Here is a 24236-nt window from a genome sequence, read left to right on the forward strand (position 1 = left end):
GGTGGTTGTCCATGTCAGGTTGAAGTCAGGTAGAAAGTAGGGTAGATTTGCAAAACTTATCAATATTTAGTAATAGCAACCCTGAATGTTCAAAATCGTGAACCAGTCCCCCAAAATCATGAGACTGAATACTTATCAGGATTTTTTTTAATGCCTTTTTTTGCTTTCTTTTTTCTGAGTCTTTAGAGTCCAGTCAGATTACATTTTCAAAACTTTCTTAGCAATTATGAAAGATAGAAACTCACTTTTTAAAATGACATTTCAGATTCTCATATGCTGTCTTGCCTTTAGGCATTGTGGCATTATCTAAACCATCAACTATCACAAGACTCATGATAAAAATCACAAAAGCTGGCACTACTGCAATATGTAGATACCTCTGGTACTTTTCATTTACTATTACTATTAGTACTATTCTTATTATGATTTTATATGCTGGTAGCAAGATTAGGGCTCCATTGTGTTGCACAATGTAAAAGTTGGCCTTTTATCCAAAGAGTTTCTCGTTCAAACAAGAGATAATAATTCAGCTCAGTTTTCATAAATGCAGTATGTTTGGAGGGGGTATCAGTATAAACCAGGTAGGGGCAGGAGGCACAGAGGAGAAGTGACAGACAGAAAAATATCTAGATCTATTCCTGTTGATTCAGCTTCCATTAATTAACATCTCGAGTGACTTCACTCCCCATTTCTTTCACAGTAATATGAGTGACACAGGAGTACCTCACTGAAACAGAGCTAAAGATTTAGGCCAGCAGGGTGCGTCCGCATAAAATGCTACTGTGCAGTGGTTACTGCACATTTATTTAGAACTTGGATAATCAAGTATTAAGTAAGTGCACAGTAATCAGTTACTGCACCATAGAACCAGCGGACACCTTTTAAGTGACACTACTGTGCAGTAGCGTATTAGCACTGTTGGTGCAGTGACACACTACTGTGCAGTATTTTTTGGCTCCTGCACAGTCAGCGTCTTGCGTAGATGTGCCTTCAGCATGCTAGACCAAGGCTCATATATATACTCTGGCATCAGCCCAGCTGTAAAAGCTACTGAAGAATGCAACTTGTAGCAACACGCTTAAACCTGGGAGGAAGGTCACAGAATGCAGGAGAGAAGAAATTGAAGGTGGTAAAATGCTACTAGTCTGCATTTATGGGCCTAGGAGTGCTCAAGGGGAACAGGAGCCATCAGCAAATAGTTGATATAAGAATTGGTTTAGTTTAATAAGAGTGCTGTCTTATTAGTTTGTTACCTAGGACCCAGGACATACAACATATTCCATTGTGCTCCTTTTGTACGTGAGAAAAAACAAGAGAGACACTAATAACATTGGCATGAAACTCAAGGAGATGGTAGCAGTAGCTGTGATATTGTGCAAGGACACACCAAGACTGGGACAGGAACAGGGTTGTATCTGGAACACCTGGAGGAGAATACCCTAACCTGCCAAAAAGTATTCCTGACAACAAAGGGTTGCCTGAGCATTACTTTTGAAAATTTAGTAAAAGGTTGGTTAAACTTCTTAATCTTGTGCCACAAAAATTGGATTAATCAACAGTGTCTGTTGAGAAAACCATCCCAGATCGAATCATTTGTCTGTCTAATTCAGGAGCCTGACCCTGAAGCTCTGGAAAAAGATTAAACCAATCCAAAAATGCATTTAGCTAGTTGAGTGATGTGCAAGCTAGTGGGAACAGGAAAAATCTTTTCCTTTCTGACCCTACAAATGAACAGCTTCTGTTGCTCAGCTTTTTATTAACTTTGATGCACTAGAAGTTCTTATGATAAGTTAATTATTTTTAAAATCAGGTACACATATAAGGAAAACATGATAATATTTCTGGTTGGAACTTAAAAATCTTTTCTTTTAACAAATAATTTTAAGTGGGATCTATCTATTCATTGCTATGAAATAATAACATGCACTGTGCTGTCCAAGAGCGATAGTGAAGTGATGCCCAACAAAATTAATTACATTTAGTTCATGTAGGACAATATGTTCAGTATCCTGCAGCTTTAAAGAGCAACAAATCCTACTTACTCCACAAAGAAGGTCTACCCATGCAAGGTCTATGGATCTTGGCCTACTTCCTTTAAAATGTATAGGAAAAGACAGTCTCTGCAATAGTGGCAGATAATTAGCCCATTTTTCCTGTTGACAGTGTGAGGCTGAGGCTAGACTTTGGGAGCCAAAACCTTCTTGTGACAGTACCAAATATTTTGGTGAGTTGTGCTTATTCTAGTTCTTTCCGACTCATGTCCTCCTGCATGTGCTGCCTTGACTTATGGTAGTGAGCATAAAATGCCTGAAAAACAAGCAAAGAACAGTGGCCAAGACACAGCTCTTGCTTTCTACTTTTGTGAGATAGAGGCTCTCTCGTGCCTGGTAGAATTGTGGTCTACAGACTCAGGGGGTCCCAACTTCAATCTCTGTTAAAGTAAAATACAAGATAAGTATAAGATGTACTTCCTCTGCAAACTTTACATAGATCAGCTCTTATTCATGTGAGTGAGCCTGCTGAGACTGCCTTCATGAGTACATGTTGGTTGATGCATGTAAGGATTGTAGATCAATCCTGCATGAGCCCTGCAAATGGTTATATGACCCCATTAGTCAGCCAGCTTTGCTCTGATTTCTGTGGAGCAGCAGACAGAGATACCAGCTATAGAAATACTGACCCAAAGTTGCAATTGCTGAAAGATGACATGTCAGGAGAAGGAAATCTGTATCGATGATGCTGAAAATCCATTTTGGAACCTGACACAAGGTATTTTATGAACAAGGATTACTCATCCTAGCCCAGTATGTATGCCCTTGGGGATTTATCTGGCTTGCCCTAATTTTTCCCTTTACTATACATCCTCTGTTTTTCTAGAAACAAACCGAGGTGACTCTGGAACTCATTTGTAGCATTGACTTCATTAGCCTTTCCTAGTAACTTATTCCATATGTTTATTACCCTCTGCATGAAGTAGTTCTGCTTGAATGTCCTAATTTCTATATTACATGCCCTAACTTCCCCCTGCCACTATGAAAAATATCTCTTACCAGCTTTGTGAACTTTTTTCATAATTTTGACAGTATATATTGAATGACTTCATAGGATACTGTTTTCCAAAGAGAATAAGCCTACCTCTCTTAACCTCTGTTCATAACTTAAATTCATTTGACCCAATATGTCTTTTACTGTACTGACCCAAGGGAATAATATTCTTCCCATAACAAAACTGATGTAATTGAGCACTCAAGATTGGATCTAAGTGCCACATATGCAGTCATAAAATCACTCCTTTTTGTTTTTTTCCTAACACAACTTACCTTGTTTTTATTGTTTATCCTCTGCCATGTGTTGTGAGCTCTGTATATGGTAGTTTCAGGATGATCACAGCTTCCCACAAGGGGTATGTTCCACTGAGCATAAATATTCACCTTATTTCAAACTAGTTTCCAACATTTGTCTTCACTGACATACATGTGTCATTTGCTGGCATAGCCACACAAATAAAGGAAGTGGTTTAAGGAGGTTACTCTTTTAGGAGAATAAATCAGCATAGTAGGGGACATCATATCACCTTCATGTATGTGTAGTGGAGTAAATGGCAATATTTCCAGGCTAAATTTCAGCTTATGAGTATCAGCTTCTGTCCCAGATCACAGCAGAAAGTGGCCAGTGCACCATCATAGGGAAACTGCTGTGGGGAAAAATGGGAACAATGGTCAAGTAAAATGGGAACAATGGTCAGAAAGATGTGTTTCAGCAGCTTCATTTTTTGGAACTCCAATTCTATGCCATCTGGATTCTTATAGTACATTATGATTGCTGTATTTGAACATCAAAAAATCAAAACACATATCCAACTTGGTGCTCAACCCTATAACCCTGAGATTTAGTTCAGTGCTATATGAAATTGGCTAAGGAAAGGACTGCCAGACTCACTGAGTGGGTCTCCTCCAGCCTTATCTTGCAATCATGAGGTACCAAAAATATTTACAAAGTGCCTTCAAAAGTCTATTGAGGTGCAATGTACATGATTGCTAAAGCTTTTCCCACAATATCTGCAATCTAAGCAATTCCATGGGGAAAAAAGATGGCCACCTTTTCTTACAGAGATAGTTATAAGTATATTATTATTAACATTTAGTATGGAGGAGTTCAGAGAGATGGTTGCATTGTGCAACTTTAATTGCCAATAAAACCATTTAAAGATCTATAATTCAGTTGCCTGTTTCAGGAATACATGCCGAGCAGTGGGTATGAATGAACAGAAAAAAATTACATTTAATGACTCTAATTTTTCAGACTTCATTTAAGATACATGGTCATTCTCCTTTCATATGTTTGCTTACCATCTATCCCCTAATTGTTGCAGGAAGAGTTTTCATTTTTCATCTCTCTTTTGGTTATAAATTGTATCATTTTTATTATGACATCCCTAACACAATAAATGAAGAGGTTGAGGCTGCTGCTTTGGTAATTCTTTTTTCTTTGTACTAGTTCTAAAATAAGAAGTATTCAACTAAATAAGTCAATGAAAAGACATGCTTTAGCCTGTCATACAAAAATTATTTTAAAACAACCTACACTGGTGAATGGCAACTTTGTAGACTGATAAGTGAAATATCCTGCCGATTTTAAGAGCCTCTTTAATATTGTTATTGGAAATTGCCTCTTGGTGGTTTTATGCTGAGTTATCAAATTAGATCTATTGATTTTTTTTTTGGCATGGGGGAAGAGAAATTGTGCTTTTATGAAGTAGTAATGAACTGAGCAGAAAGGCTTAGCTATGATTATGTCAACAGTTTAGAACTAATCTATATCCAAATTCAATAGAGGATTTCATTCACCTAGAAAATATACGAGTAGAAAACAGCTTGGTGAGGGCAACAGTGCATGGCAAAATCTAGAGGAGATTTGCATACAGTTGAGACAATTAGAAAAGAGGGTCCTTATCATTTTTACGAAATCAAACAGAGTAGCGGGAGTACCCAAAACACACAAACTGACACTGGCATCTCTCTTCTCTCATCATTCCCATTTCCATTACATTTTGCTTATAATTCCTTAGACAGCAGAGAAAAAGCAGAAAGAAATAAACCATAATGCCACAGTAGTGGAGAATATTTTGCTGCATTTTTTTTCAAAAGACAGTCTCCCGAGCCAGGCATTTGAATCATAAGGACTTCTGGGATGGGATTTTCACTCGGAGATCTCCATTCTTACGTGGATTAAGAGGATTAAAAACCATTAAATGACCATCCTCCAACTCCCTAAAGCAGATTTGCCTTTTTCTATCCTCCTTCAACTGGGGCAGACTTGGGGGTAACAAAGTACTATACAAAGGAGTCCCTTAGCATGACAAAAGGTGAAACAATCCACTGAACTGCCAATGTACCAGACAATGAAGTCCATGCAATCTACTCAGCTCATTTTCATCAGAACAAATGGTATCAAACTTGGCAATCTCATTGTTCTAAAACTTGAACACGGGCTTGCTCTCTCTCTCTCTCCCCCCTCTCTCTCTGTCTCTCTTTATTTTTTTATTTTCCCATCCGAAGCTCAAGGTGTCATATTAATTATTTAAATCTTCAGAAGATTTCAACTGTATCCTCCAAGGCTCTGCTCAGTGCCAGAAGGTCTCCAATCTGCATTAGCTTTTGTTAATTAGAGCTGAAACAAGAGCTTTGATCTCAATGAATATAATAACAAAAAAAAGCAAAACTTCCTGTGTGATTTATCTTTTACCTATTTTCTGCCTTTGCTGTTTTTCCACTCTATTAGACTTTGATTTACCTTGTCTGAGTAACATTAAACAACTTGGGTACAAAAGAACTTAAACAGCTTCAAAAGCCTGACTGAAATGATAGTTAAATGCTACATGAAGTGATCCTGTATCTTTAAACTTTGAAAGAAAATGACACTATTTTACTTTATTTTTTTTTTTACTGGGGGGGGTGTGATTTGTACAGCAAGGATGCATGTCTACTGATGTCAGATATCACAGGTTTTCCTCTTGGGATTGATCTTTCCTCATTAAGAGCCTTGTTTCTAGAACTATAGCACTGATAGAACAGAAGGCCAGCAATATTCTGCAAGATGTTCTTCGTGCTTTCTGACTTAAGCCAGAGTTTGTAGCAGTGCTTAGATCCGAGGGGGTCACTGCAAGGGCTTGCCTTGTTAAAATTTTTCTCATTAACATTTCTCTCACTGAGTATCTCTGAAAGGCAAATTTTTTAAGCCCAAAAAAGAAAAACTATCAAATTTTAGTGTCATATGAGGTCTAGTTGTCTATCCACTTCAACAGTGGTGTATTGCCATGGCCCCTTAATACTAAAAATAGTCATAATAATAATAATAAATCAAAGAATAGTCAAAAATAAAATGCTGCGAGTGAAATCTACTTTTGAGGTTTACATGACACATGAGGGTAAATTTTCATTGTGATGGACAAAGAGTTACGCATGCGGCTCTCATTAATAATAACGCACAGTGCTGAAAGTGGATCCTGTACCTTTTACATAAGACTCCCTATAGAATTGCTGAGTCCCATGAGACTGGTCATTCTTGGTTTGTTATTTGAAACTGAATAAATTAAAGAACAATTTATGAATTCTGGAGAGAAAATATTGGAGCTGAAGTGAATAGTCTCAAAAATAATGGCTAAGTATGATAATAACCTACAGGATGGATTGCCAAGGACAAAGAAGGTTTGGCTACAAATATAGGATTTTGGGGGGAAGTTAAAACTGGATTTAATGCTTGTGAATGTCACTGCTCCCTGGTTTCATCCAGAAAGAGGTAGAGCCCAAGTAACAGGAGTATAAGCTTCTCTCACTGGCCCCATTAACGCCCCTCAATATTATGATGGAAGGACTGCCTCTGAGAATGAGATAGGGGTTCAACAAAGCCCAGGGGTTTTTTTAAGGCCAGATCCATAGTCCATTGAAGTCAACAGAGATCTTTCCATTGGCTTTGGATCAGGCCCTTAATCTGTATAAATAGTTCCATTTGCAGCCAGCTGCAATGGTGTTTTTGGGGTATAGATGCCAGTTTCCAAGAAAAGTCTAAGACCCCCCTCCAAACTCATGTCACATAGGCCACGAACCCACCATCAGAAGATAACAACACTTGCTACCAAACTCAGCCGGATTAAAAGAGCAGTTTGTAAAAGAACAGGTGCAACCCGTCTGACAGTGCCTGATGCCAAACAGACTTCTCCAACCATATGAATCAAAACAGAAGACTGCAATACTGTATTGAACAAAAATATAATTTCATTATGGCAAATCATGGGGCTCAGATAATTTTTCACTTGTGCTCCTTTCAGAGTGGAGTCATTTTTTACACAGCTAAGGAATGTCACAAGTAAAGAAGAGCTAAAATTTTACATGAAGGCAAAAGTATCTTGTTGAGAAAAATTCAGTTTTCTGCATATAAATGGGGGTGAGGAAGGGAATGCCCCCCTCCCCACAGCCCCCAAGTTGCTGTTAGGGTGATTGTGATATTTACTTTCCATTTCACTTTCTACCTAAGGTACCAAAGCATCATTAGTAAAATATAAAGGCAAGGAGAATTATTGTCCTGCTTCATTTAGTCCTTAGTGGTAAATGAATGTCACAGCAAATACATGAAAACATGGGAAAATACTGACATACAACACATAAACACTTGTATTTAAATATACTAACATGGGGTGCATCTACACATGCAATTAATGCAGCAAATAAACTCTGGCACAATTTGCATCAGAGTTTATTGCTCCCGAGCACAGTATTTGCATGTGTGCCTGGGAATGCAGCATGTTGTGTCGGGGTGGAGCAGACCCAGCTGACAGGGGTCCCAGGGACTCCTCCAACCTGCCTCAATGTGCTACCGAGAGGCTGGCTGGGGCACAAGGGTACTTCAGTGCAGGGCTAACCAGCAGGCAGCCCCACACTGAAGCACCCTTGTGCACCAACCAGCCCCATCAGCATCTACCTGTGCGTTGCAGTGGAGTAAATAACTCCATCATAGGATAGTACTTGTGTCTGGCAATATAATCTTACAGCAGAGTTTACTCCATTCTAATTAGTCATTTGGGCAGTAAACGTCTCCTGTAGATGTGCCCATGAAGTACCAACTAATCCATGCTATAGCTGCCCTTGCCCTTAACTCATCAATTAGCACAAACATATTAAAACTTAAGTAAAAGTCCCTCCACACTTCACAATGCTTCGTCTTGCCACCACCTCAACACCTCAGCTTAGACGCGTGAACTTCACAGCATGCCTTCAACTCAGCAAAATTCTGGCAATTTTAAACCAAGTGGTGTAAGGTTTTTGGAAGTTTCAGTGTCAGGGGCCTCTCACAGGCCCCTTCTGGTAATGCTCTTTCTTGGATCCATTAAGTGAGCTCCAGCATGTGAACCTCTATGGCTCTTAGGATTGTTGATATACTGCTATCTGTTTTTGAGCTGCTACACTTAAGGAGCAAATACAGGATTATGTTCAGTGTTTTTTTGGATTTACATGAGTTTATCCTCCCTTTTACACAAGCTGCCTACAGGATGGGAGCATCAATTGCCTAGTTTAGTCATACAATTTTTAAAATATATGGCTGAAATGCCAATTCACCATAACATTGAGAAGTGGCTGAATCAGGGTCCCTGATATATATAATTAGGTTTTCCTTTGCTCTGTTACCTGCTATATCACAGTACAATAGATCTTGATTTTGCATCGTTTAATCTAGAATCACGTTAGTTTACTTCATATCAAGCAGCTCTGTGACGGACTTGTTTTGAATTTTGGTGTACTCAGAGTTGGTTCGGCCAATTGATCCTTCTCTTAGCACCTGCTGAGTGCATCTACACATGCACTTTACTGCAGAGTAGACTAATTAGTTCCACAGTAAAGTGTCACTGTCTACATGTGCGTTGGTGTTAGGGCACAGTAAACTAATTACCTCTGCCATAAGATAGTACTTTTGGGCACAGTACTATCTTACTGCAGAGTAATTTACTGTGTGCTGAAACGCATGTGTAGATGCTGACTGCGGGAGTAAGCTGCATCTGGTCAGCCCAGCCAGCTGGGGGCCTGCTCTGCCCTGGCTCAGATTGCTGCTGTCCAGGGTGCACATGTAGATGCTGGAGTTTATTGCTTCATATTAACTGCACTGTGGATCAGTTCTTGCCTTGTGCTGTGCTAGTGTGAAATGGGGGAGTAATGACCCTCTTTCACATGTACATAGTGTGCCAAAGCAAGATTCTTATATATTGATTGAGAAAGCACTAGATGATGGGGGAGAAGGGGAGGGAGGGAACACAGCAGCAGTTGGTGCACCGTGACTTCAAAGCAGCAATTCTAAGGACAAAGGGAGACAGGTTCCCAGTCATGAAGTGCTGCCTGTGTGTAAAAAAAGCAGGGAGGACATGAAGCATATGTCTTCTCACCAAGTGTGGATTCCTCCTCTCCCCCATGAAGTGCCTATGTAACCAGGATAACTCTAAGTGTAATCAAGTCTAACAATAAGTTTAATTAATACTATTACAGGCAGAACCTATGTTTTGGGGTCTTATGATACAGAATTATGTATACTCAACCAAGTGCTGTGTGAAACAGGTCTTCATGCAGGCTTTTCTCTTGTTCAATTTTTCTCTGAGGCTTGAGTTTCAAGTTACTTGCAGGGTTCTGCCACTTGAGTTTGACACAGTGAAATATAATGTGAGAAACTCGTTCTGTCACTATACTTTATCATTTGCATTATTACAGTACTATAAGATCCCCATGCATTGACCAAAACTACATTGTGCTAGGCACTGTACAAATAGAAAACAAAAGTTACTGCACCAACGCATTTACAGTCTAAAACAAGACGCAAGAGAGACTGACACTCAAATGAGGGAATACAACGGAGCAGTGAGGCAATATTCAGAAACTGGCTGTTTCCTCAGCACCTCAGCAGCCTAGGTGTTATCAAGCATTTTTGTAGCCATCCTACCTACCTAAGGAGAACAAGGAGACAGATTTTGCTCTTGTTTACTGAGAGTTCCTGCCAAGCATGAGGGGAAGCATGTAGCAAAACATGAAGGTGCTTGTTTAAAAATTTAACAAGCAGGCAATGCAACTGGCATTTTGGCTGATTTGAGAGATTATAGGAAGGGTAGAGATAGGTCATGAAGGGCCCTGAAAGTTAACACAAGTAGCTAATATATGATGCAATGGGGAAGAGGAAGACAGTGCAGGAAGGCAGAGAGAGGTGACAGTCAAAAGCAAAGGGCTAGGAAAATGATCCCTGTTGCAGTTTTCAGAATAGATATATGAGGCAAGATTGCATTTGTCAATGCCAAATAAAGATATTTTAGCAAATGAGATCCAGTCTTAATCCCACAGAAATCAAAGGAAAAACTCTCACTTAGTTTAAAGAGAATAGCATTCACCCTATATCAGCCTAGCAATTTTCACATTGATTGTATGGGATTCAATTACTTTACTAGTCTATTTCCCCTTACTATAGAAAATGTATTTATTTATGAGAGCTGCTATTTTAATCTGTTAATTTGATGTTGCATTCTAAATTCCTCTGTACCAGTTCTGTTTTTCTGGGGACATTGGGGTGGGGACACACACACACTGATTGGGTTATTTCTTGAAAAAGTATGCATTTTAAAGTATCTTCTTTTCCTGTGTTTCTTTTGTTTGATACCCAGATAATATATTATCCAATTTTGACTTCCTTTTTACAGCAATTCTTTTAAGCAGGCTCTACAGCATTCCCAGTTTAATTCAGTACACCTCCATCTAAAACATTTGTTTTTGCATCACTTCAGTGTGTTGTATGTTCATTGCTTTATTTGAAAATGATGTACACAATAATATGTTTCTGTCTGCAGATTGTGTCTGATTTAGCTCACAAAAGATTGCACTAGTCATTGTGGCCAGAAGCTATTGGAAAGCAGCCAGCATTAATAACAAATAAATACAAAACAGAAGCAAGAGATACTGTAAAACACAAGGACAGTGGGTTATACCTTTCTGTGTTATATGACATCATATAATGCTCACATGTATTCACCAAAAAGGTAAACAGCAGCTCCAACTTGGGGATTTTAACTTCACTGAAATGGCAAACTCCTGAAGGAACACTCCATCCTTATAATTTCCAAGTCACTGGAAAGCAGATTTTTCAAGTGGCTATGAAGGCTCTGTGACCATAAGGCCAGTTATAATGAAAGATCCATGAATTAACAACCATGATGCAGTAGCTGTACATCCACAAAAATGATTAGATAGTGGGGAGTCTTATCACAGACATGGAGGGTACTCCAGATCATGCCCAGTGTATTAAATACAGCTGCCTCCTTTTGTTTTTGATGCCGTCTTCAAAAACTGAGCTGAGACTCGTAAGTCCTAACTTACTTAGGCGTACCTGTTTCCACATTGATCCTGTATTTTATAAGCTGTTTTTTCCCCCTGATAATAAATAAATAAAAGCCCGATAGCTCAGGCCCTGATTTAGTAAGGAACTTTAGCTTGTGCTTAATTTGAAACTCAAAAGTAGTAACTATGGGCATGTGTAGACAAAACAGGGGCCCTAAATTAAAGCGGTGGGTTTTTAAAAACACTGCTTCAGTTTAGGGCCAATTAAACCCCCATGTTGTGCACACATCCAACTGACTTACCTGCCTCTCTGGTGGTGGGGAGGGAAGGGTGAGTGGCTGATGGGCAGAGCAATCCCTGGGCTGCAGAGAGGCTGGTGCATCCCTAGGGCACCTGCCTGCAGGCACCCAGCTTGGGTGGTCTCAGGGGCCACCGCAGCCATGGTGGGAAGTATTGGGCCCCTGCGCAGCTCAGGCAGGCAGGCATGCTCCAGGGGCAGGGGCGTGGAGGAATCAGGCTCACCACTTTTCTTGGGCAGAGCCTGCCTTTCCAGGCTACTGCCAGGCTGCCTGCAGGGCTTCCTGCAGAGCCATGTTGCTGCACAGAGCCTAGTGCTTCACTCCGCAGCTGTAGGTGCAGCAAACTAAAACTCCTTGGAGGAGTTTTAGTTTGCTGTGCCCCAAGTCATTTAAGGCGCATTATGCCACTGAATTTCCTAGAGCAGCTGGAATTAATGAGCAATACATTTGCACAAGTCATGCAAACACCAACACCCTTAAAGCAGTGCAAAAGCGTTTAGCTCACTTTAAAGTGTAATGCACACATACCCCTCATTTCGTCTATACACAGCCTACATTGCAGGTGTTTATAGCTGCTCTGTTAGGCCACCAAGGCAGTGTAAAGTATGACAGAGCTGGGGATTGGGATCTGACTCCCTCTCACCTCTTCCATTGAGCTTCATCTTACAAAAACCCCTAGAGACAATGCAGAGATTCTTGAAATAAACAGGCCTTTAGCCTGTAAGGACTTTGAAGATGTGGGTTTTGAATCAACTACAGTTTCTATCTTCCTTTGTAAGACCTAGATAGAAAGTACTGCTATAGTCCAGCTTCAAAATAATAAGAGCATGCATGACTGTGTCCAGGTCCTTTCAACTGAAGCACATATATTCTTGCCAACTGGAGACGAGAGCATTCCTGTCATTGGGATGTTCAGGCAAGGTGCAGTCAAGCAGGGTGTCAGACTACATGACTTCATGACTGTCACTCTTCATTCTGTGATACTCGCTCAATTTCATTGATTGAAGGACTTGGCATAGAGTCTTCTTGGAAGAGCTTCACAATAACCGCTAGCATCACCTCCATATTACTTGGGTTGCCTTTGACAAAGCTTCTGTTCATCCAACTGCTTATTTCTTCCTGATACTGGAGTAACTGCATGCTCCAAATGAGAATAAGTATCATCAGCATATTGTTGTCATTTGTGCCTACAGCATCCCACAATGTCTTCTCATGGTTTAACGTTGATGTTGAACAGATGTTTACTTCAATGAAGTTGCACAGTTATAACTGATGACAGAATTTGGCCCTATTCCTTTCATTTGAGCAATAATACATTACCTTTTACTCCTATAATCATTGTTATTATTTTGTTTACTTTGTATTGTGGTAGCTCCTAGAGTCATATCTCCTTTGTGAGAGTTGCTAAAGGTTCAGGCACTAGCACAAGGAGTTGGCAATCTTACTGTGTGAAGAGATACAACAGGTGGATAAAGCAGTTAAAGAGCACAACAGATGGGAAGAGGAGGTCTGAATGAAACAACTAGGTTAGGCAGAATAAAAGCAGCAGTAGCATATCTATTCTTCGTCCAGTGTTCTTTAGACATCATGGCAGAGGAGAGCGGAAGGTGGATCTGAAAGCTGCATGCTTGGTTTTTAATTTCCCTGTAAAAAGGGCAGCATGAAAATTAGAGAGAGGCCATTTGAAGGATGACTGAACCGACAGACAACTCAAGCCAAAGCTGTTGGAATAGCACATGGAGTTCACCACACAGTCTTGGACTAGTTTGCAAGAAAGCCCTGTCCCCTGCACAGCCGTGTAGAGTACCTGAGACGCAGAGTAGCCACTGCTGTTCTAAAGCCAGGCCTTGGAGTGGCTTGAAAATAAAGACTAAGTGCAGAGAGTAATTTTGTGCTTAAAACTATTTTAGCAAATATCCCTGCCACAGAACTGGATCATCTGTATTCCCAAATTTCTGCAAATACAAAAGCGCAACTAGCATGAATCCATTTTAAAATGCAAGTAAATGTTCAAGGACATTTCCTTTCAAGCATAATCTGTGTTCTCCCCTTCATATTCTCTTTGCCTTGGTTTCTTACAGCCCCCTTTCCTATATTTTTAAGGTCACTAGGTGACCAAGAAAAATAAAGAAGCTGGGCAGTGCCATAGTAAGTATTTTTTTTCTCTTGGTACCCCAATTCTCTTGGGAAAGGGTCCCCACCAAGGAAGGAGTGGATTCACTAGGTCTACTTATAGCTGTTTGTGCTTCTAAGCATAGGAAGATCCAGTCTCCTCTGACATGAAAGGGGCATGTCAATCTCCATCACCTTACAAGACAGAATTACAGAGAATAAAAAGGCAGGGATGTCAGAAACTCAGATGATAAGAAACTGTGCTGAAGGCAAAAGAGAGCTCCTTAAGAGAAGCAAATATAGTAGGTTCACTTCCCACAATCACATTCCTTTTTTCTGCTTTTATTGAACAAAATGTGTGCTACCTTCTTCAGCAACTACTTCAGAACAATAACCTACTTCTTTCTCTTTTTTCTCCCTTCAAATTGGGTTGTAGTTTAAAAATGTAATCTTTACAGTTTTTAAAAGGAGCGATGAAGTGGGGTGGAAAGATCAATTAGTCTTTTCGTCAAGGTTCTTATCCAAGAGTTCATTTAACCTGGTTTGAGTCTGTTGCTGACTCAGAGGAATTAAGCTGGAGAGTAGCCAAAGACTGAAGAGAAAGTTAAGACACAATGGACTTAATAGACTCTTATTGGCTGCTATTGTTAGACTCTTTCTTAAAAACAAAAACAAACGCACATGTAAGTCTGATTTCTGTGTGGTATTTGTAAGTACTTTGCAGTGACTTCCATTATGTCATGATTCATTATTTCCTCCTCCCAGTCTAAATGGACCTGAAAGTAGAATTAATAGCAATAGAGTGTTCATTAAAATGCATGTTCTAAAAGGAAACATGTGAGGACACTGAACAAAGCAGTGTCTTTAATGGGACAGCTTTAATTTTAGTGTTATATTCCTGTTCTTTATTTATGTAGTGCTGTACCTGCACACAGCACTTAAAAACATGTTGCTTACAGAAAAGTCTCATAGAGTATAATAAAGATAAAGACAATGGAGTTCTGTAGTAATTAAATCAGGTTCTATGGAAACTGTGCTAATGACAGAAAATGTTAATAGAAAACAACATGATTCCTACAGATTTTTTTTAAACAGTCCTGTAAAATTTAAGTGAGAACTATATCCCTGATATAAAGCTCTATAGGTTTATTCAAAAAATGTTCAAAGGTAGTGGGAAAAGTGAAATTAGCATTAATTTTAAAAATTCGGTACAAGTCAATCATTCTTTATTAAATTCTATAAGACTTTTTCCATAAGTATGAGAGACGTGATCCTTGCAGCAGGGAGTTTATGTTCTGTAAGTATGCACTATAGCTTACCAATGGTATCTTGTCCATCTAGCTCTACTATTAGAGCTTTACAAGTAAAAGTGCACATAGTACACACAGTGTATAGTGTGGAATATGGCCTGTAGACTATTCCTATCCAATTCTGTTGCCTTCAGTTGGAACAGGATCAGTACCCTTGTGGGTGATCTATTTGATCAACAGGATTTTCAGTTGCATGTGGAACACAACATAAGGGTGTGATTGAAACCAACAGGATGTGCCACTATCACAGTAGAAGTGTCCCTTGAATTCACTTAGCAGCAAGTTGATGACAGATCTGCTGATTCATATATTCTGCATGCAGCACAAGCCTGAATATTATATATCTTGATTAACTTGTTACCGAATTTTTTTTAATTAATGCTAAATTCATTTTTCCAACTGACCTTGAAATAAATTGCCCCCTCTCATAAAGAGCAGCAATCTATATTATGAATCTTGTAATATAAATTTTCTATTATTCATTGCAGATTCTGAAAGTCAACTGCAACCTTCTTTTTCAATCTATTTTTGGAAGCGTATGTTGCTTTTTCCCTACGCAGCATTTCTCATTGTTGTAAACATTGAATCAATCTCAGCCTACAGTGGTGAGAGGAGCCACTCGCTAAATATGGTAAATAAAGCAAGGGTTGGTTGCTTTTGTTTTATTTAGTTATCTCCCCACCTTTCAGTCCCACTCAAGCAGTTGTGAGTGAACTAAAGGATACAGAAGATTAGCTTGCAAGACATTTGGCCAGCACTGCTTTCTTTTGGAAAATTAGTTTTGCTTGTTGCATGTGCCAGTCTCCTGCTCCAGGACCCATCTCCATGAGGAAATCTTTTAATTACCTCTTCCCCCCAAATGACAGCTTTCACCACTGGAGTTGAGTTCTTGGACATTAGCAATTGAATAGGAAGCCTTCATACTGTATATCATTTTAATCTTTCATGTTTAAGTAAGCCAGATGGCTTATTATTACAAGCTCTGTTTCAAAAAAGCACAAACTTTCTATCAGAGGATTTGTAAGATGATGGTAAAAAAGGGAGATTTTGCATCACACAAAATAGGCTGAATTTTAATTGCACATCATAGTTTGGCAGTAATTTTCACGTAATTACCATTCCTGCTAAATGAATAGGTGGATTAAATGGATAACTAAAATGGCATTGAAACTTCTTAGAATGGAGATTTATCTTTAATGTATGGAATAGCTAAGTAAAGTTGTCAGTTGTTTGTGTGCAATTCACTCAGCCTTAACAGTTTCTGCTTTACTAACAGTTACATCTTGAGCTGTTTTTTTGGGGTTTTTTTTTTAAAGTATCACTGTTTTTATTCCAACATTTTAGATATGTCATATATCAGTTAGCATATTACATACCAGAGCTTTTGATTGATGAAGTTAAAAAATGAAGGCTGTTTCATTTAAGTGTTAAACTCTTTCCTGCTCTTTACAGAATATCATCCCAGTTCTCTGCACTCAGGGTCTGGTCCTACCAAAAAGTATGTTTACGATCTTACTCTGCTGGTTATCACGGATGTGATCACAATAACATGAAATGGAACTGTTCAGATATGCACAAGCTTTGGTGAAAATGAACCCTATGATTTCTAAACATATATACAAACACATTACTGCTTCCACCATTTATGATGCAAAGTTAAAGTGTGTTAACGAGGCTTCAGAGAAGTCGTTCTCAACCTCTTTTACACTGTAGGCACCTCTGCATAGACTTGAGGCACCCTTGGAAAACGGGAAAATGCTAGCTCTTAGCTTTCACTTGTTTGTTTGATAGAAAATTAATAGAGAAATTCTCCTGTTGCAAAGAATTTGTGAAGACCATAATGAGGCAGAATGTTTGTAACACTATAAATTCTTATTTGAAATCTCTGGGTTTTAGGGCCATGCAAAATTTTGACAGGCGTTTCATTTCAAAGCTATTTCGACACATTTCGAGCTCAAAACAGTGAAATCGAAATGAAATGAAAGGCTTTGAAACAGTTTTGAAATGAAACAAGGGCACTTGAAACATTTAGAAAGTTTTGAAATGTTTAGTTTCAAAGCCGGCTTGCTTTCAGCTTAACAGAAACTAAAGGAGAGGGAGGAGGAAGAGGAGGAAAGAAGTGCTCTGATATTGACATTTAGCTCCTGGTTTGATTCCCCAGCTCTCTGATCATTTCCCCAGCTCTTCCCAGGGGCACAGGCCCCCCCGATCTGTGTGTGGGGTTGCAGCAGGCTGCTGCTGCAGGCTAAGGCCAGTGGCAGCTGTTTGGCGCTGCCACTGGCCCCAGCCTCCAACAGGAGCTTGCTGACACCCAGCGCACAGATCTGGGGGCCCGTGCCCACCCTGGGAATTGGTGGGGGATGGAAAGAGCTGGGGGAATGATCAGAGAGCTGGGGAATTGACCCAGGACCTGGAGAATTGAACTGGGGTTTGGGGAATCAAATCAGGAGCTGGGGGAATGTTCAGGTCCCTGAACATTCCCCCAGCTCCCCAATCTTTCCCCCAGCTCTTCCTGGGGAGCGCAGGCCTCAGATGATGCAGGATGACAGCAGGTTCTGGGCTATTTTTCTCAGCTGGCAGCAACAGCCTGCTGAAACCCCGCGCACAGATCCGGGGGTCACATCCCCCAGGAAGAACTGGAGGAACCAATCAGAGAGCTGTGGATCAAACTGGGAGCTCCAGCTGACACAAGGAGCCATCCCAGCTCCAGGACATTGCACGGCACCTTGCTGCGTGGGTACCAGACTGGGGGGTGATCCCTGCTGCCCAGCACTGTGTGGTGGGCTCTGCCATGAGGCTCCAATTGCTGTTGCACCTGGTGAATGCAGGGCTTTTTTTTTTTTTTTTTAAACTCCACACTCACCAGCTGTGGAGCACACAAATGACATCCCGCTGCTGCTGCCGGCACCCAAATCTGCCCGGTGCAGCCCACACCGAGAGCCGGGAAGAACCCGGTGCTAGTTCTGGCCCCAGCCAGCAGTGACAGCCTGCTGTCATCTTGCACACAGATCTGGGGGCCTGTTCCCTCTGGAAGGACTGCAGGTCTGTGCCAGACTCCTCCTGGGGGGCATGGGCCCCTGGATCTGCATGCAGGATGACAGCAGGCTGCCACTGCCAGCAAGTGATATTAGTTGTGCTTTGAACAGTTTGAGGTGCAATTTCACAAAAAAATTTCACAAAAAACCCCTGCACCTCCTTGAAACTTGGCAGGCTTCATGCCCTCAGCAAGGTTAGCATCCCTGCAATTTTCATCCAAAGGAGACAAGAAATGACAAAGTTATAGGACTTTTCGTGGTTCCCCATTATAGCCTATGGGCGAAACGTCAAAACGCTTCGAAATAGAGTCAAAACAGCAAAACAGTTCCGATGAAACAAACCGGAACAGTGCTTCAAAATGGCAACAGAAGCCAAAACGAAATGGTGCCATTTCACACAGCCCTACTGGGGTTATCAGGTGACACATCTGTATACTTTTCAGTGCTAACATTGCATGGCATCCCATGGCACCCCTGAAAGGATCTCAAGGCACACCAGTGTGCTGCAGGTAGTTCTAAATCACTGCCTTTAATCATTACATCCTCTTTTTTTGGCATAAGAATACATGTATATTTGTAAACTCTTACGTACTAAAAAAGACAAACGCACCCTGAATCTTAAATGTATGGAACTACATTGACCTGCTTAAATAATGTTTGATGAATAATAAATGTTACCATTAACCTAAAAGGTCTAATTCCTATATAAACGTATCTGTGACCAAAACTGTTCCCATTCAGCTTAAGGGAGAAATTTTCAGGGCTATATTCTCAATTATACAAGGAATACTTTGTACCACTCTAGCAGTATCTGGGTGCCTTAAAGTCCACTTAAATAAAATTTATATACATCATAAGGATCCACATAATGACACACCAAGACTGGTATAAAGGGGGTTCATTTTAATCAGAATTGGGCTGCGCCTCATTTCAATAACAGCAGGATCAGGCTGCTTTACTGAGACATGGAATCCTCCAAAAAAGGGGATAGATGGCAATCTTAATTCATATACATGACAGTCTACATTCAGTTAATGTCAGGTGGTTTATTTTTAGATGTAATGAGGTCATGTGGTTCATCAAGGACTATCCTTGTACTGTATACACTCAAATACCCACCTTTTGCTATCCTAAAGATATGCATTAAGGACTATGGAAATTATCAGAAAATGTAATAGGAGACAACTAAGTATTGCTGTAGGAAAAAATATATTTTCTGTTCCAAAAAATCCCGCTCCTCCCCTCCCCAAATATTTGTTTCAGGTCAAGCCAAAAAAAAAAAAAAAAAAAAAAAAAAAAATCGGATTTTTTTATCAAATTCAAATATTGGGAAAAAAAATCTGTTTTAGAATCTATTAAATGCTTTGTTTCCATTTTAAACTTGTTCACATTTTTAAAAAACATAATATGCCTAAAGGAAATTTCAAATGAAAATTATTTCAAATCAGAATGTTGAAATATTTTATTTCTAAAATATCAGAACAAAATATTTTAACATTTTAAGAACTTTTCAGATTTATTTAATTGAATGAATAATTGCATAAACATCCCTGGCTATTTCCAGCCCCCCAATTACCCTGTTCCTAGACAGAGAACCCTCCCTTTGGACCCACCAGCCCCCACCACAGACTTGCCAGTCCTCCCTGATCCTACCAAGGCACCCCACATGGACCCATTAACCCCTCTGATCTTGCCCATCCCTCCTCACTGCAACTTAGATGGGGTTCCTGGCACAGTTCCCAGCACAGACAACCATGTGAACATCGTACCCAATCTCAAACCATGCGGTTTAAAGTAAACCACATGATTGTAGATCAGGTGTGGGTAACACATGCATGTACCCTGAGGGAATGAGGGGAAGGCCTTTGTAAAGTAGCAAGGTATAACTGAAGCACTTCCCTAAAAGGAGAGTTTTCAACTTAAGGAAGCTGGCAGTTGTGCCACAGGGAACCTACAGCAAGGTCTCTAGAAGTGCCCAGAGAGACCATTGTTTAAAGGTCATTTTGAGTGAAGCTCCAGAGAATCCAGCATCCAAAGGAGAGCAGAAAATCAGGAGCAACAGAAAAATCAGAAGAAAACTACCTGTGTTCTTTTTGTTCCACCAGGCACTTCTATAAATCCTCTAAAACTGGGTCAGCAGTACGAGTTTTTCTAATTACAAACAGTTACAAATGTAGCATGTCATATCCAATGTTAGCAAATTGCCTGAGCTGCTGATTTGAGGGGACCGACAGTTTAGCAGTTTTTAGGTTGCAGACTTCCAACTGTTTATTCTGGTCAAAAAATAGTTGATTGCAAAAAATGGCTGAACACCGCAAAGGTTGTTTTTGGTGGTTGTTATTTTGGGGGCTTTTTTGTTTTGTTTTTCTGAATGCAAATGTTAGTAAGCTATCCTACTATTAAAACAAAAAATGTATTTGGAATTATTATTGCTAATGCTTTCAGCTGCCTCCAGCCTTATTGTTTTAAAGGTTTAAGTGGATAGACTCACTGGCCATGCAGTCTATTATCCTTATTAACAAAGAGTTTATATCACTCCTAGAGACAGTGCTTATCGAGTGAGACATGGCACTGTAAAGTGAAGCTTATTACTGTACCTTAGGGAACAATGACACTATCACAGATTTCAGCTCCAGCTCTCTGTTATTTCAAGACAGGAACACAAAGGTTTTACACAATCATCTCATTGAAGAGGCAAAGCTCTCTTAAGATAACAAATCTGAGACCAACAGCTTTCTTCTGCTATCTAGCGTTGTCATACAACAATAAGAGGTAGATTAGATTAAGCACTCTGTCAGAGAAGCACCCCCTCTGTTGTGTTGTTGCAACATCTCAATCAGTCAACAGTTCAGATGAACTTTAGTTTTGCCACTTTACTTTTCAAGGGTATTTAATGCCAGCAGGTTAAATTTGACCGTTTTAACCAGATCCTATTCATCATGCATATCCGTTCAATCCCAGTCCTGCAAGCTGATCTTCAGAAGGGTCTCTGCTTCCCTGGGAGGAACCCTAATTGAGGTCAATGGGATTTTATAGGCATAGTGGTCCTCCAATGCAGATCAGTTTGCATGTTTGGGGCTTTACTATACATTGGTTATACCAGAAACTGATATAGTAACCTTAGTGCAACTCCCCCTCTGTAGATGCAGAAATACTAGTATTAACTCTCCATTTGGATACAGTCTGGATGCAGTTATACTACTAGAAGGGCACTGCATACCTTTAAATTCAGTAATAATAATATGGGAATTCAGTAAGATATTCAAAGGAGTAAGATAAGTCACATTTTGCTTTATAGGTATATGTCCTTATAAATCTAAGAGAACTGTTTCCATGATTTTTTTTAAAGAAACCAATTAAAACAGTTCAGTTAAAACAAATAACTGCCACCCTGAAATGTCTGCAATCCAGGCACTACTTAGGGTCTTATATTGCCACCCATCAATGTATCCTTTGAGTGCCTTCCACATAAAATCTAGAGCAATTGCAGTTCCTTCGCACTGCATGGGAACCCAGGGAGCAAGATGAACTTGAAGTGTCTATAAACACAATGAAGTATATCAATCTCTAATATTTTCATTGCCCAATTAGAAAAATATGATATTATAAACCTTCAACATAAATAGAAGTAAATATGATTTTTAAAATTCTTATACTTCTAATAATCATTCTAAAATGATAGAGTAAGCAACTTTAAAAAGAACTTTAAATGTCTTTTAAGCCAACTATTTCTTTAATAAAAAATGTTTTCTCCTCAATAATATCTATATTTATGGAATTATTATATTTTTATATGACTGAAAAATATACCAGACCAAAAACAGGTATTAGAACTATATAAAAATACATTTGAGTACCTGTGTGGAGCATACATAGAACCAATTGTACGTTTGGGATATATACAAAGTCATCTGTTCTTATTTAAATATTTCTCTGAATTTGGGGGGAGAAACAACCTTGTCTATAAAACAGAGTTCAAATCAGCCAAGATAACAAGAAATTGGTTTTACAGGTAACCTTGATAATACTTAAGAGATATGTAGTAATGCAAATTCAGAATATTGATCTCCAGCGAATGGATATGTACGTGTGTGCGTGTATCCATTAACTATATTGGTATATGTCTTTTGTGTCTAATGAGCGTATGCGGATAAGAAGAAAACTTAAGAATCTTACAAACAAACAACACTAATAAGTTGCAACAGTGTCACTCACATGGTCTTTGTATCAGCAGCACAAAAAAGGGGAACAAAAACCTCAGTCTCCTGGCTACAAAAGGAACCTAGACTCATGGGCCTTTGTAAGATACTAGCTCCCCAAAACACACACAGTGAAAAGCAGTAGTCAGTAGTGTGCATTTCATATACAGAGGGTTGGAGAGGTTGCACTGCCTGCAAACTTACACTCTTTCTCAGGTTGCCAAATCTGACAGAAAAATGAATTTCTTCTTTGAAAATGAGTAAGGCCAAGTCCATTAAGAGACAGCTTAAACAGATTTTTTTTAAATGTACATTACTGACATTGTATTTCTGTCCACAACTGTTGTGGAAATCCCATACTAAACCCCATCTATCATGATAACATAGGGCATCTATAGCAGAAAACATCTTAGTGCACAATAACTGGCTGTTGAAGAGTGGGGGCAAAGCAATAATAAGAATAAAGGGGGCTTTAGGGAAAAGAAATCGTTTTTAAACATTGTAATAGTTAAACCATTTTAACCTTACATCCATTACTTGCAAACAAATGTGACGTTATGAATCAACTGCAGTTATGTTGTTAATAGACTTTATTAATACCAAGAAAAATAATATACATAGTATCCTCAATGGGTGTATAACTACCCTCTCAAATGGAGTTTCCTGATATTTTAAATGAATGGTGTGGTTTACTTTGGCAGCAGCATCACATAACTTGTGTTTCATATTACACACAAAAATGATTTTGGTGCCATTCTTGAAATGAAATGTTTCATTTCAATAAAGGCTTGTAATTGCAACACTTAAATACTATCATTAATGGCAAAAAGAAACTTCTCTCTGCAACATTAAAAAGAGTAAACTTCCCCGCTCTTTCTTCTATTACAGCCAATGTCTTTTTATTGTCTGTTTTCATCTCCATTTTACTTTATCTGCCAAACTACTTTGCATTTCAAGACATTTCCACTCACCTTGAGTTCTTGGTTCAAAAAGAAACAATAAAGTTTAATCTTTTCACTTGACAATGATGTATGGGTCTGTTGAAAAACACTTTTCAGGTATTATCATTAAAAAGTCTCTTTTTTTTAGTTTCTCCTCCACTCCTGATACACAAAGAAATATAAGATGTCACACATGTGAGAGCTTTTATCAAAGCTGCTAATAATACTGCTTAATTAGACACCAAAGCCTGCTTAATGTTCCTTCTGAGATCTCTGCAGCCTAGTCTTTCCCTAGGTTTAGTCACTCCTCTTCTGCTAAACATGGTCTAATGACTTTATTAGTGATTTCAAAGCCTAGCAAAGGCTACCACTCTGCTCCTTTCTTTCCAGATTACATCTTGCTGGTCAGGGAATTTGCTGAGCTCTACCATCAAGCAACTGGTTTGAATTAGGATTTTTCCCCCTCTCTTGCAGTTAGCTACTTATTAGCATTTGTCAAAACAAAGGGAAAATGCAGCCTCTGAATGTTTAATATTGTTCAGCAATTCTCTGAGAAACAGAGTCAGACAGCGAAAATATAACAACCGTTCCCTTCTCTGGAACATACAGTACTGCTGAAACCCCAGTGGGGTTACTTAGAGTAAATGCCTTAACTTAATCAGACTGATCGCATAACTGTGTTAAAGTTTTTTAACTTTTTGTATTTTTTTTTTTAAGCTTAGGAAAGAATTTTTAAAATGTATGATTTGTTATGCAGGAGCCATGCAGAAAACCACCAGCCAATGCAAACACACTGCCTCACCAAATAAATGAAAACTGCCTGACTGATAATAAAAAGTTTTGGGTGGTATTTTTTGTTGGAAACCTAATGTCTAAACGTATAACATTATCCATTCAGCTTCCATATCTTGCCAAACCCAGGTATGTCCATTAACAAGAAGGAAAATATCGCTTCAGCTGAAGGTCCTCAGCCTTATTCCCAG

General features: G+C 39.3%; 1 long non-coding RNA gene across 1 annotated transcript; it reads right to left on the reverse strand.

Moving 5' to 3' along the window:
• Window positions 1–145: 145 nt before the first annotated feature.
• On the reverse strand, window positions 146–23593 carry LOC132250174 (uncharacterized). Its single transcript, XR_009461804.1, has 3 exons — window positions 23284–23593; window positions 3321–3694; window positions 146–2431 (listed from the first exon to the last, which is right to left on the reverse strand). It is a non-coding gene; the product is annotated as an uncharacterized LOC132250174 (long non-coding RNA).
• Between the last annotated feature and the right edge of the window lie 643 nt (window positions 23594–24236).

The sequence above is a fragment of the Alligator mississippiensis genome, chromosome 1 (genome assembly GCF_030867095.1).
Source record: "Alligator mississippiensis isolate rAllMis1 chromosome 1, rAllMis1, whole genome shotgun sequence".
NCBI lineage: Eukaryota > Metazoa > Chordata > Crocodylia > Alligatoridae > Alligator > Alligator mississippiensis.